This window comes from Polyodon spathula, chromosome 20 (assembly GCF_017654505.1).
Source record: "Polyodon spathula isolate WHYD16114869_AA chromosome 20, ASM1765450v1, whole genome shotgun sequence".
In the NCBI taxonomy this organism is placed as follows: domain Eukaryota; kingdom Metazoa; phylum Chordata; class Actinopteri; order Acipenseriformes; family Polyodontidae; genus Polyodon; species Polyodon spathula.
The window spans coordinates 13,880,080-13,895,790 of NC_054553.1; the positions used below are offsets into that span (position 1 = coordinate 13,880,080).

The 15,711-nt window shown below is 36.8% G+C and overlaps 1 protein-coding gene across 1 annotated transcript in view; it reads left to right on the forward strand.

Moving 5' to 3' along the window:
* LOC121295441 (AMME syndrome candidate gene 1 protein-like) overlaps positions 1-15,711 on the forward strand; it is a 92,587-nt gene that overhangs the window by 52,582 nt on the left and 24,294 nt on the right. The gene's annotated exons all lie outside the window — the stretch shown is intronic.

The window sequence follows — 15,711 nt, forward strand, 5'->3', positions numbered from 1 at the left end:
GATCAGTTTCATTATGAGAGTAACATCATCAAGCTTGTTACTGCAATTGCTTAGCAGAGCAGTGATTTAATCCAAACGTATACTATACAAGACCCAATAGAAAGTGTACAAAGACTGCTTGAAGGGATTACTCTTTATTTATTATGGAGTTTGCTTTTGCCAGGGCATGTATGGGTTCTGATAATGCAGAACAGCTTTTGTTTTGAATGGTTCAACTTTGGAAATAGCTATTCAAATTAGTGAGCTGGTATACTTTGGAAATTGCAATACAGTTAAGGCTTATTAAAATGGAGAAATAATGTAAATGACTTTGAAAGTGGGATTCGTTCCCGAACATGGCGCAAAAAATGTAATTAAGTACTATTTCTCCAGAATGGTTTAAACTTTAGCTATTTTATATTTCACAAAGACGAAAATCTAAAAAGGCTTAGTAATTTTAACTCTAAAAGAGCATCCTAGAGCTGTACAATAGGTTATTCTACCACAGTATGTATTATTTTAACTATTAACATCTATCAAAACAGTGTATTGCTTCAACATACCAAAAAACAAAGTGCTTTGTTTTGTTGATGGTACACAGAATTAGGAAATGATCGATCTTTTTGCTTAACACAAACATTTATTTGCACAGGTTATTTAAGAGCAGAAGAGAGTGGTTTGATTTTGGTACGGGGGCCCAAATACGTATAGCAGAGCATCATTTTGTTTTATTTTAACAGACGTACAAAATTGGATTTGTCTACAGTTCACATGACATTGCACAAATAAGCTTCTAATGTTAATATATGATCTGGATTTTGTACAGAAATTTCATCACTTACCTAAAACATTGTGAAAACTGTAGATAACTTGTTTAAACAGAACTACTTTGAGAATAAGTAGGCTTTCCAGCTTCAGGAGTCTGTTTCTGCTAGTAAATGTAGACGTTGAAACGTGTGTTGCTGACAGTTTTCGCAGGGCGTTACAGTAATCTGTTCACACTGAATTAGAGTGCATTGACTGTTACAGTTAGTAGAGCTGTGTAAGTTGATAAACGTGTAGCTTTTATAAGGCTGCATTACAATAAAATTGTAACGATGTGTCAGACAGTGAAGATTGCCTCCATACAAGTTATTAGGTGTTTCTGGATACTTGTGTTTTCTGACTGATTTGGTTAAGTATTTGTCAGCAGGTATTAAATCAAAACACACTTGTTTTATTAATGTGTATTTCAAAACTAGAAAATCTGCCCTTCCTTTGCCTTTACAATTTAAGTACTAATCAATAGCAATTAACTTTCACATTGATTTTTAAAAGCCGGTTGGAGGTAAATTTTCCCCTCGTATAGGGTGCTGACATTTTTACTGCCGTAACGAGACAAACTGATAATGAAATTTATTTTACAAAACTAGCAGATGCAACTGATGTCACGTAAATGTGCCCTTTCTTTAAACCCAACACGAGCTAGAACTGAAAACTGGGATATGCGTTTATCTGGCTCAGGACTACAATGCCACAGTTCACTGCAGAGATGATGCATTTCCTTTTTTTTTTCTTTTGGAACGATTCATTTTTAATCATTTTCCAATTTTGGAATGGTGGTGGTGGTTGTTTTTTATTATTCTACCTGGCTCGCCACTGCAACCCCCCAAACTAAGCCGTCCACGGGGAGAACCCTGAGATTGTTATTGTGTAAACAAGGGAAAACAAGGGACCACGTTGTTTTTGTGTTTTATATTCCATTTCATTAATACCGAACAACAACTTCACAGTTCTTAAAGGCAGTTACTCAGAAAATATGTGCATTGGCACACCCTGCAAGTTGTGCTACTAAACTTGTGTATCTTTGCCTAATGTTTCTTCAGCTCTTTGCGGTGGTTTATCTAGTTTTTCTAGTGTTTGGCGAGTAGTATTTTTGTTTTAGCTGCAATAGTACACCTGGAGAGAGCTTTTTGTTTTACCAGTGAAGTTAGGTGAGAAAGCTGATTAGTACTTGAGACTTGTTTTGTACAGAGAATTGAATAGTCAATTTCAAATGAAAATAACCTTTTCCTTCACTTTGTTCATAGAAACACAAGCATACCATTTCATACTGTAATTATGACATTTGCTGTGCAGCATAACAAAAACAGTGTCAATACAATACTGTACCTAATTTATGGTAAACCTGAAACAGGATACCAACTCGCACCTATCTGAATGGTATAGATCTGGGTTTAATATCACTGCAAATGTATGTTTGGTGACTGGTTTGTTAGTTTCTGTCCAATACACTCTTACATTTTCTTTGACCTTGTTGAAAATCCGTGTGTGTGCGTTTTGCTGCAATTGTCGTCTTCTGCTATTTACATTTTTATTGAGCTGCCAGGAATTTTAAATAAATCTCTATAGTGTTGCAAAGGGGGCAGCCACCCCCCCCCAAAATAACCTGTAACATTTACTCTGTTTGTTTGTCATTTCTGTACTGTGAGTAAGCATGAGGGAATACACCATCTTATTGTACTCTTCACCCATTAGGACCCGATCACATTTCGGCAAGATGTATTACTGGAATAGGGAGTAGGCATTGTTCAGTTGTGTGGACAGCAGGATTGGTAGATCTTGTATCGCATGTTTCAGATAGTTACTCCTGTACCAGTAAACAGTGTAGTTCTTCCAAATTATCTGCAATCTTTATTGATCCCACCAGTGAAGTAATTTATGTGAATTCTCGTGCAGGTCTAACGTTGTAATTTTGGTAGTTTGTAGTTCACCGGTGCATATTAGACAGGTTTAACAAAGCTACTGATCAAAGCATTTTGACATTTTAACCAGGTGCAGCCCCTAGGTAGCTCAGTATGAAACAACCGTGTAAAATAACATTTTAGCTGCAGACAGACCAGCCAGCAAAAGCCTATGTGCACTGAGGGTCAGATAGACTTTTCAAATGAAACAATTAACAGAATTACACATTTATAATCTTGTGCCATGTTTTGGGGCTATTAACAAAGAAATTCATTTGCAGCACTTTTCTCTTGGGGGAGGGGGGGGTGACAGAGCTTTGATTGGATCCAAATCCTGAAAGAATAAATGTACAGCACTTATGTATTGCATGGGGGGGGGGCAGCTAATTTTTAAAAAAGGAATGGATGTTTACTAAACATGGGGAACCTGTGGAGATGCTTGTACTAAGGATAGATAGCATGAAGCGAGAAGTGAAAGAACAGGGTCTTGGGGTAGAGCCAGTGATATCAGCTTTTTTGATGATCTCTGTATAATGTCTATCCTTTGTCTAGCAGTATTTTAGATTAAATGTTAGTCAGGGGTGTGGTACCTGATACTTCCTTGTGGGTAATACCTTTTTAATTATTTTTTTCTTTAGACTAATAATCCTCAAATTTTGAAAAAACTGTTTCATCCCTGTCTACAGTGTAATGAGGGAGGTTTGCATGTGGCCAGGTAGCTGGAATGGATAGGGTGCGTGTCTGCTCAATAGGAAGAGAGGTTCTCAAGAGAATCATCAGGGAGTGTTTTTATTGGCTGGAAATTCAGGCTTTCTGTTATCTCTCATTGGCTGCCACTGTTGCCAGGGTAATTTAACACCTAGGCTAGGTCGTACATGAAGGTAATTTAAAAAGGTCATGCTTTCTCGTTGTAATTTTAGTCATTCCGCAGACACAAAACTTGACAAGCGGATTACAGAAGATCATAAGTGTTGAGATTAAAGTTGCCTGTGCTGTGACCCTTTGGTTAATAAACATGACACAAAGCAAGGAACCCATTCAAATTTAAGTCTGTAAGGAAGCTTGAGGATGGCATTTGCTGTATTTACCAGGCAGCATTAGCAGGTGCTTATTTGCTCACTGCAGGGTGACATACAGTACTGGTAAACAGGTTTCAAGGAGAGATTTTACTAAACTACTGTACCTTTGGGTATTATAAACAAACTGGACAGTAACGTTCTCCGTTGGGTATTAAAGTGCACAGAATTCCAATTTGTAAAAATGTTCAACAAGATAGGACAGTAGTTTTGCATTTTCTGTAGTAGTGGATATTTCAATATACTGCAATAGATGATTTGTTGTTTAATTCCTCTGAAAGCATGTCTCTCTATCTTAATGTTTTCCTTTTAGATTTTAAACAGGCTTTGGTAATATACTACTCATTTGTAATATTTGTAGTGTGAATATAATATACTTTGCTTTTTATGCCATTAAAAAAAAAAAAAAAAAAAAGTGATTAGCTTCTGTCTTCCGTTGTGATCGTTAGTGCGGCTCCAGTAGAATTTGCTTTCACTAGTACTATAAAACAAAAAGGACCACGTTATTCATTTCAAGTCTCATCTTTGTATTCAACTCCTCCTCTTCATCGATATTGTAACATGTATAATCTGTTCTCTTATAACTTAAAATGATTGCAATAAAGTTTTGTTTTGTCCCCCCGGTTACCTCTACAGGTATACTACTTGCTCTGCATCCTGGCGTTAGGACCTCAGATTAGGATGTATAATTGCTATTCCAGGAAACAATCCAAGAGTACCACTACAGGTAATAAATCTGTGCTACCATCCACGGTCTCCGTGGGAACGATCCATTCTTGTAGTTTCCTAACGAAGATCGCTTAGAAGTTTACACTCTTGGTTCCTATCGGATGATAACCCTGGGTCTACTCACATGTGGCACCCATGAAAACACTGAAATGTCAACACCTGTGGGCATACATTTTTTTAAGAAAACCATCAATACAAATGGCAGGCAGATTCTCTTTGTATGAAACATTGAATAGGTGCTGTTGCCGTCCCTTTATTTCTACACAGTACTCCCATTACAGATCTTAAGATGACATATACCAGTGCACCAGGGTATTGCTGTTTAGAGCTTTGAACTTAAACCCAGTGAGCCCCAGTATTTTAAAAATATCAAATAGTTCTTTCATGATTTATATTGTACAGTACACAGGAAAGACACTTTAAAATTTGTCTAAAATTGCGCGATGTAGAAACCATTCCTACTCATAGCCTGGCACACAGTAACATGACCTTACATTTTATAACACTGAAAGTGTGTTTTGCATGATGTGTTTATAAAATGCAGGTTTTCATAGTGTAGCGCGACTGGTGCATATGAAACCTATTGTCCATGTATGACGAATCAAGTAAAATACCAAGCAATAAAAAAGACAAATTGCAAACAATATTCTCTACCCTAAGGATCAATGAGGTATTCAATCTTGTAGTCGTTATCCTACTGTGAAAATGAAAACAAACAAGCTGGTTACATGGGGCTGGCTAGTGCTTCATGTAGAGCTGATCTGCAGATGAGAGTTTCGAATGAAGATTTAAAAGTACATTTTATTATTGATGTATAATATTCCTCCACACAATACTGATTTGTTACAAAGTTATTAGATCGCAAAACAGAATGATTTCGATCGTCACGCAAAGTACACAAAAATGTAAGAATGGCATCATGGAAAATATTCCAAATCTGTACTGAAATGACTTGCTAAAATAATTAAATGGTGGGAAGGTGGCCAAAAAATGGGACATGTGTTCAACAGATTTATTAGTCTTTTGTTATCAAACTAGTAAGACAAGTATGCATCCCGAAAAAAGGATTCTGACCTTTTCACTGGAGTGAATCCATTCCTTCATGTTTACAGCTACACGTCACTCAAACACCACATGTCTGTAGAGACTGCCTTGTCCAGCTGTAAAGCAGTGTATGGTAGCGAGAGAGATGATCAGTGCATTGTGCAGCACAGCCGCTCTGTACAGGGGGCATCGGCAAAGCTTTTGTGGGAAAAAAAATTTATAATTTCCTAAAAATAGACTAGTTTTTATTTGCATTCTGTTTTAAATGCAAATTAAATAATTTAGGACCTTTTTTCCCAGCAGAAAATCACACTTAGGTTATGGCACAACCCCACAAGTACAGGCAGTGAATAGATATATGTACTTGTTTATTGCAGCATGGTAGACTCTTGTGGCACTTGAAGTTACACAGGACTCCTGAATCCTTACAAAGCGAAACATTCGGTCATTAGCCCACACTACTTGGTTATTCTTCAGATTTATCTGTAAATGTCTGAAGTAAAGCAGTGTTCTCTTTGTTTCGGATATTTACTGTTTTGTCGACATTTACCAATAAATCTTAAGATTTGCCGATTTATATCCTGACTCTTGCCGTAACACACATACTGGGTGGTGGTCTATATTGCATATGTATATTTAGGGCTTGGAGGTTTTCTGTTTTTTTTTTTTTTTTTTTTTTTTTTTTTTGATCACATGACGTCCCTTTAAACTTATTTAAACTTAATTAGCCAATTCTGTTTCCTAATTCAGCTCAGAAATGCTGTTAATTACAAAACAATGTCACTTGTTTTTACCTTAATCTTGACTGAGTCTGATTCTATTGCGTCATTTCTATTTCAAACAGATGTGGCAAATTCCATTTATTGCTGATGGCGGTTCATTCTTTCAGTTTCAGTAGTTTATCGATGTGCTTTTCTTATTTTCACTTGTTTAACAGTTGTCCTGACCAGATTTTCTTCAGCATAAGATACCCAGTACAGCGTATACACTGATAGCAAGTCCATCATTTAAAATCTCCTTGATTTGTAGCAAAGAAAATAAAAAAAAACACTTAAATCCACACTTTAATTAGTCGTTTTCTCTTATTAGGATGTAGACAGATTAACAATGACTAACATTTAAAGGGAGGTAGAGATTTGGAAAAGTCCTGTGTATATTGCACTTGAGTTTTACAAAATTAAAATTGCTTGTTTTTTGTATTTTGACTCCATGTGCTTGGAAAGTGCAGTAATAAGTTCTATGATGTGAATTGTCACGTTTACTGCAAGATGTAGTTGAGTTTCTCATTGCAGTGTTTTCTGTAATTGATGTCAATGGCCAGCATTGCTTTCAGTGTTGTGTTGTGGAGCCGCATAGTATTTAAGTGATACAACTGTTGGGAATCATGCCAAGCTTTCATCAGCCTGATCGCTGGTAACGGGGAGGACAGGAGGTGCATATCCAGTTAAAGGCTGCATTATCACTTTTCAAAGAATTGGAACACAAACATGCACTTGGTGTTGGGGTGAATAGTTTCATTCTTCAGCTGTCTGTCATCTGCAAGGTTGAGTGGTTGAGACTGTTAATTAAAACTATTTTAAAATATGTAGTTTTTAGATAGGTTATTTTTGTAGATGGTAAAATACTAGTACTTTGCATTCGGAATAATTAAAACAATAACCTGTGGACTGTTTTACATGCATGATAGAAAACCGTCAAGTATCAGACTCTACTTGCTGGATGGATAACAACACCATAAACCCATACAACGTTGATAATGCATTGGCTACTCCAGTCTGTTCAGATCCTGGCACTACCAACTGCAGCTTCTCCAAAATCAAATCAAGAAGGAATCCAAACAGGTTCGTGAAACTCAAGTACCGTAGATGATGAGAGGAAGCACCCACACCTAAACCATGAACATAGCATGCTTTTACAAAAGTTATACGAGCGAACATCGAATGCTGATGCGGGGGGATTAATACAGAATTGCCCCAACCAAACAGACAAGCAAGCAAGCAAGTTAGATTTTTAAAAAAAAATTTGGCATTTGAATGGAAGGGGTTTGGCATAGAGTTTCGCTTTTTTCTTTATCTTGTATAATTTTGCATTCTACTTGGGTGTATAATTCCTTTTATTTTTCAGTTCAAAAATAGCAGAGCTTATTGGGCACTAGATGAGGACAGGGAAAGACAACTCGCCGCACAGCTTTGAGGCAAAAACAGGAGGGAATAAAAACAAAAATGTCAGTCTATCCTGAACTGTATTTGTGTAAATGAAAGTACGATATGTGACAGCTGGCAAAATAATATAATTTAAAGGAATATGCACTGCGTGTGTGGGTCCATGCATTCACTGTTGAGTGACAGGCAGAAGATTGAGATAGAGGTTGAAGATACGCCCCGCAGGCGTGCAGGTTTTATTCACAAACACAGACAAGACATACCAGCAATGGTAGCGCATGTGGGACATAAGGCAAAAACTATAAAAGTACACAAGGCAAAATACAAAAACTATAAAATAAGAGGTGCTGTGAAAACAGCATGTACTACTCCTAATATATGGGAGATCCCACTGCTTCACTGTGCTTTCTATACTTGGTGGGGATCTACAATTCCTTAACTAATATTCTGTGTTCAGTACGACTACACCCTTCATGTGAAGAGCTCCTTCTCTGTCACAGCCTGCTAATCATTTTCCTGGTGCTCTCCTGGAAATCATTATTTAAACAGATATTGTACATACACCATGGAAAGTCTATAGGCTTTTGTTTCTAATGGAAAATGCTTTGCCCTTGTTAACACTGTAGGACTTGCCCTTGCATTTGAGCTCACTCAATGAAATCTGCAGTGTTTGCATCCACAGAAAGCTGGCTCATTAACCAAGGTAATGAATGAAGTTATTGACCTGGTATGTCCTTGCACTTATTCTTTTGAAGACTTGGTTTGGGGGACTGGAAGGCGCTAGTTCAGTGTCCAGCTGACTTGGCTATCTTGTTCAGGAGTGATTTTTGTAAATGTTAAAATATTTTGTGTTTATTTAAAGGGTGTTTGTGGCTATATCAGCCTGCTAGTTTCCTGCTCCCCTTTTGTACACCAAAAGGCTATTTTTACTTTTACCATTGCTATAAACACATGCTGGCTTTCTTTTGGCAGCGTCCATAGCCACTCCCCTTGCTAACACCACCCGCTAAGGACAGATTAACTGGTCTTTTTATACCAGCCTTTTCTACTTCATTGTATCCCGCTGTCTCCACTATATAGGGGGTATATGTTCCTAGCAATACGGGGACCAATATATCTTTTCTCTGCTATTCTACCCCATGCTTCACTACAGTACCAAGTGTATATCTTGGGAACAGCCAGTCCTGATTTTTTTTTTTTTTAAATGAACACAGTTCTCATGCTACAGTACACACCGGTGGCATTGTGTGTATTTGTAATAAGCAGTTCTGAGTTTTTTTTTTTTTTTTTTTAAATGGTCCCAGTGGAAAGTTTCACTCACTATTTCGTATTTTGGCGGAACATTAAAATGGTGGCTGAAAACCAAATGAGCTGAACATGACCAGCTAAATTGTAACTACTTGTATCATTTAAAGGTGAAATTTATGCCTTTCAGTGGGATGGAATTGAGATTTGAAAGAATGTTTTTTGTAAGGTGCACGGAAACCTTTTCCAGCTTTTTGGTGTCGATTCGGTGATAACACAAACCTTTGGATTGCATAATCACCTATCGGTAGCTGTAATAAACACAAGTGGTTGATATAGTCCAGGCTGATTCTATAGTGCTGAAATAATAGTAATACAAAAACTATCCAGTTTTGATTATCCCGTTGATCCAATCAACCGATTTTCCATTATCTTAAACATGTTTTCCGCCCCTGAAATTTTTTTATCGCTCTCGTTCATGACTTATATTAAATTTGTCTTTTCTGAATATATTTTAACAGAAATGAGGTAAACTGAGCACCACTTACACACCAAATGACTTAATAATGACTTCGGTGCCTTGACATGAATTAATTCGAGCGCATTCGGGAACTGTGGATGTAAGCGACGATAAGGATCTTTGGGTACCAAATTCGATGCAATCCTCATATAACGGGTCAACTAGTATATGCCCATTTTTTACCAGACTGCAGTGAACTTCCCTATTAATTTAACTTGAGGTTTAGGTAAATCGCACCGTGTTATTTAATTGTGTCTCGACAACACCTTTACTTGAATAACTTATCTATAGACGTCATTTCGTAAATCATGGAACCCTTTCACTTCACCAACCCTTGGGAATTTTCTTTAAAAGAAAATGTTGCGCAACGTTGAGTTCAGGGTCCTGTATAATTATTACCGTGAACTTTTGCACATATGAACTAAGCGTATACATCATACATCATCCACTGTAGTAATTGACAAATTGTGTGTCATGCATTTTCAGATTTTTTAAAAATGAGAAATCCAGTGAATTTCTTGCTCACCCACATGTAACTGTTTTCTATACATCATAACTGTCCTCTTGTTCTAACCAGTTCATCTGCACAGTGGATGTTTTATGCAACCTTTTGTTCTCCAAAAAAACAAAATGAAGACCCCAATTAAGTGTTTCATACTGCTGTTGTTCCCCCTCGCCCAAGTGCTTAACATAAAAATGAAAAATGAGTACCCATCAGCAGATTGCATTGGTGGTATCGGTTCAGTATGTGAAGTAAAGGTGTATAAACCATTATTTTATGTAACAGTTTGATTCATTGTTTCTTCCCTTGCGACTGATATTTGTTGATGTGGAGCAGTGCCCTCCAGATACATAGTATTGGTAAACGGGCCTGTTTCATCTTCAAATGTAGTGATATCAACGGCCCCAGAAAGCTGGTCCTCTTTACTGCCATAGCTAATTATTGTCTTGTACAGTGTGACAAACCAGCGCATATAAATGCACTCTCTCTAGGAGATGTCATATCTGATCTGAATTTTTATATTGTATGAGGTTTATTGTTTACTGACTGACTTCATTAAAATTATTTGCATTTCAAATACACCCATCACTCGTTATATTAGCTCTCGCTGTACTGCGGATTCAGATATATCGTGGTCCTGGAGTTGGCTTTTTACAGTCAGCATATACATAGGCAGTTTCACTTAGTATTACTGTTTGTTTTTTTAATACTACACATCACAAACAAAAATATACAAAACAAATAAAAACAAAGCATTAATATCATACTGTTATATACGCACACATTGCACAGTAACACACAGCAAATTAAATATCTGCTTGCTGAAGCGTTTTTTATTTTAGCCAACAATGCGTTCACGTGTGGCAGCAAAGCAAAAGTCACAGGGCAGTGACGTTGGCTCCTTAGCAACAAGCTTCCTATGTTGGGAATGGATTCTTTCAATGCAGTGGTTTGTGCATTTGAGAAAGGAGAGGAAGACTTATAAAATTAATTGGAGACTTAAGTTGATGAGAAGCAATTACCCATTTGCAGTACGAATTAAAATGGTGTGCTGATTTTTATACAAAAAATGAGAAAAAGCAGGTTACGTAGAGGATTTATATTGGACCCTGACGCCCCAGATAGAATGAGGTAGTAGTTGTACAGTATTTTGTTAGCTTATTTGTTTTTTCTGTGGGTCTCTTGCTACATCGCTGCCTTCGATATATAGCGGATTTTTATTGGACCCTGACACAGCGCAATATATATAGATATATATATATATATATATATATATATATATATATATATATATATATATATATATATGTGGGTGGTGTATTGTAAGGCTAACGTGATGACATTTATAATATAATGGCTTACTCAGTAGCTGATACAATGTGCTGGTGACTTTATTAAACATGCCAAATGATCAAGAGTGATGAAACTAATATACAACTTGAAGTTTACATGAATAACATACTACCACAGCCCATCAAAGATGATGTACGTTTTGTTGAATATCTCTACCTAAATGTCATTTGTATTGCTTGATGACTGTAGATCATGTGCGTTAGAAATTGATGGAATGAACATTACATTTGGAATGCATTACTAAGGAGGTAAGTCAGTTCACATGTACCCTTGTTTTAATTAGTCTTTGGAGAGAGGGTGATACTTTTGCAGTAACCTGGTAAGTGGTGCAAAGCCATAAAATTACCCCTCCTGTTTGACAAACAGGACATTGTTTTTTTGTTTTGTTTTGTTTCTTTGATAGATATTAAGTGCTGCTTGTGTAGACCTATACAAAACCAACCATTAAATTAACACAATTAAAATATTAATAAAAATAACTTATTTTATTTAACTGTGATGCGATGGGAGGTTGGTAGGTATCATGCCAATAATGTCTTTACTTAATTCTGTTTATATTAGTACTGACTCTTGAAGGGAATACTAAATAGACCCAACTACCCAGAACTCATCAATGCTAACAATCTGTAGCTGCCTTTTTTCAATTCAAAACATGGTGAGGTACACCCTAAAGCCCAATTCCAACATCTGTGTGAAAATGAAGTACCTTAGAGCTAGTGGAAAACAGTACCAGCTTGTATTTCTACTACAGATGATGTCATTATTGCTGTTTATCAAATTCTAAAATATCATGGGTAAACTAATTCAGCAGTAATTTCTTCAAGGACATTTGTAGACTCTACAACCAAAAGTATATGGTCTATTTTGTACTGATGGAAGGATGCATTCAGTAAAAATAAATGTGAAGTTTAAAATCTAGTGTGTTCATTTTACAAAAAAGAAAACAAAGTCACGCCCTGGTTGAGTTGAGAGGAGTTGCATCTCACTTGCATATCACACTCTAAAAACTAACAAAGGTGTCTCTCTTGTTCAGTATGACCTTGTAATTGAAAATGGATGCAGGTGGTTACTGTTCCTATTGGTAATGAATACATTATGTCATCTTCCATGTGATTGAGTGAGAAGTGAAACGCTAATAAATAATGGTTAGTCTGTGTGGGGTTATGTGGTTCAGTTATATCATCATAGTTCTGTATCACAGCCTTTTTTCTTTAAGTGTAGTATAATAATAAATACAACTATGTAATAATATATTCAACTAAAATATATTTTAGTTGGCTATATTACACTTTTGAGTATACTAGTGTGGTTTTATAGGATTTCTCTGCTTTTTAGTCAGAATTGAAGGTTGTTTCTCAAGATGGTTGAAGGCAGTGCCAGTATTTTATACAGACTACCAGTTAAGCATGCAGTCTATATCTGTGAGGCAGTTATGACAGGATCTCAGACAGGCTTCATAAAGGTAAATATATGCTTAATAAAATATATGTTAATTATTGGGAATCAGGGGCAGAGCCAGAATAAATGTCTTATATATGTTTAAATGTAAAGCAAATTAAAACATTTTTGGGATACTTGTTTTGAAATATTGTTTCAAAATTGTATAAAGCAACAAAAATAATAAATGAAACCGTTAATGCGTGGCCAAAGGTTTCAGTCAAAACTACAAGTCTGTCAGTCTCTCGGAGGGAACACTGCACGTGATACTGTATTATTTATTTACGGTACCAGAACAGGACTCGGTTGAATGTATTGTACCCTCTGTGATGCTGCACAAAAATGTCTACAAAGTTCTCTGACAAATTACCAGACATTACTACATCATACATGCAGCCCTTTTCAGCGATTATTCAGTGATCCTGTGACCATAGTCACCAAACTGATTGAATGAACTGCAGCAGTCAGTTGAGCAACATGAGAGAAGACCAGTTCAGGTTCTCCATGTGTTTCTCATTTACTGTTTGCGTACTAGATTGACGAAGTATTTTATTGTTGAGGGGAAAGAATTTGTCGTGGGAGTTTTTTTGTGTGTTTGGAGATTCAGTTCGTAGTGTTTCTTTTTCTAAGTGGACTGTGATGAATGTTTTCCTGTGATGCAGTAATTCTGTCAGACTGGTTTATTGGTGTTGTATTAAGAAAGGGCTGGGGTTATGCAGTACAGTTAAAATCAAACTTAGGCACATTATATATGTGGGCTTCGAGAGTTTAGCTTGTATGATACTTTGTCTGTTTAGTACTGTTGGAGAGGAGGGAAGGACTCGTAATAAACAACACAGTACTATCACTAACCGTTTTACTGCAGTGTTTTTCTTATTGCATGTAAAATTATATTGCACTATATTCAACTGTAAAATAAATGGCATCCTGCTTTTAATGTTCACATTAAAAAAAAAAAAAAGAAAAACACACACAAGCCACAGTGCTTGCATTTCACTTTCAGAATTGGGGGAGGACTTAAAAAAAAAAAAAAAATTAAAATAAACTGACATTGAATTAATTTCCAGCACTTTATTTAGGTTTTCCTCATCATTATCCCTTTGTAAATCGTCTTGGATAAAGGTGTCTGCGAAATGCATGAATGAAGAAAATAAAGCGAGCACTTTTTTTAATGAAATTTTTTATGTCCATATGTTTGAAAGAATGATGGCTAGTGCAAATCTCTCTAAGCTATTTACAGCTACATATTTGCAAGAAATCGTTAAATGGGAGGTGTAAGTAAGGGGGCTTTACACACACTCGAGAGAGAGCTTGAAGGGTTATTCATGGCATCTCACACCAGGGATGTAGTAAGTCATGCAAAGTGATACTAAAACATTCATGTTTGTACTCGCTTGTTTGTTATCTCATTCTGCTGAATGGTTAATCAATGCAACTGATGACTGCAATGAAATTGGCATATTTATATTAGATATTTTGCAAGTGTTGTGTGTGAAAGTGTTGACTTCATCTTTTAATTGTGTACAGTTGTGGGTCAGTGTTTGTTAGTGAAGTCCTGCTCTGAGAGCATGTAACACAGCCAGCCCTTATGTTTACTGTATTTTTTCAGTAAAAAAGTTTGTTTCAGTGAGTTAGTTCAGTTTTGTATAATATTAAATACACCACAGCAAGCACATTGTCATAGTTTTGATTTTTTCCAAGCCATTCTTTTTCATACCACAATCTGAGAGCTAAATATGATGAATGGCAGTTTTTCTAATGCAATCCTGTAAGCTGCAGTACATTTAATGTAATTCCTTAAATGTTTTCTTTCTTCTCAGTAGTGCACTTACTAATTAGTCCCAAGTATGTCAATGCGTTCTGCTGTCAGTCTGTTTGAGAAATAAACTCTGTTCTCTGCAGCAGCTGACTCTACAAAACTCCTGCTACATGTACTGCTTTTCATTATGGTAACGTCTTAAATTACTATGCCTGCTTCTTTGGCTGAAGAGATCTTATCAGCTCATCATCTGACAAGGGAAGCTGCTGTGTAGTTAATCGCCCTCAAACTTTTCATTATGAACAATGTAACCTAATTTATTATATCGGGGATAGATGTGACTGCTAAAGAACAGCACTCGCACATGTTTGGTCACTGTCTCAAGTGTTGAATGAAACTGGGGTAACTATTAGGAAACTGGACCTCCAGGCATTTGTGCTCGGTCAGATTGTTATCGTCCTTCTTGCACTTCAGTTTAAAACACGTGAGGAGACGGCTTTTTTTTTTCTTTATAGACTGACGTCGGCACATAAATGTTGACTCGTGTTTTTAAAGGGAGAGCCAGCATTTTTTGTTACAAGTTACAAAATGTGTTTATTTGGTTGGAGGGGTCTTAACAGACTCTGGGAGTTACGCACACATCTCATAAAAAAAGGGAGATCTGTCTGAAAATAGTACCGAGATGCCCTGAGCCATTTCACACAGTTCAGTAAGGCCCTATCACATACGTTGCATTGCTACTAGAGAGGTGTGTACTGTACTCCTGTATTGGTAGATCTTATAGACTTCTATTTCTGTGTTGAGTCCTAAAATTCTTTCAAAGCATTTTCTACTAAAAATGCCAGTAAAGGTCTCTGCAGCCCTGCCGTGCATACATTTAGGCCTCGTACACACACACACACACTGAGGTTAGCACGACAACCGTATTAACAAATGGCACTCGCTGCGGTTGTTTGTTGTAGACACACGCCATTCATTACTGAAGTGAGTGCACTCCCTGTTTAAACTAACACCTGAACAGTGTTCTCACCAGGAATTTTTCACAGCCTGGTGGTAGGAGGAGCAGGGGACAGAAGTGGGGGTGGCGCCGGGCGGGGTAGGAAACGGAGATCCTCACAACCCTCTGCAGACGAGCCAGGACAAGTCATGCACATGCTTACGCTTCGTGGAAGCAGTTGTCAG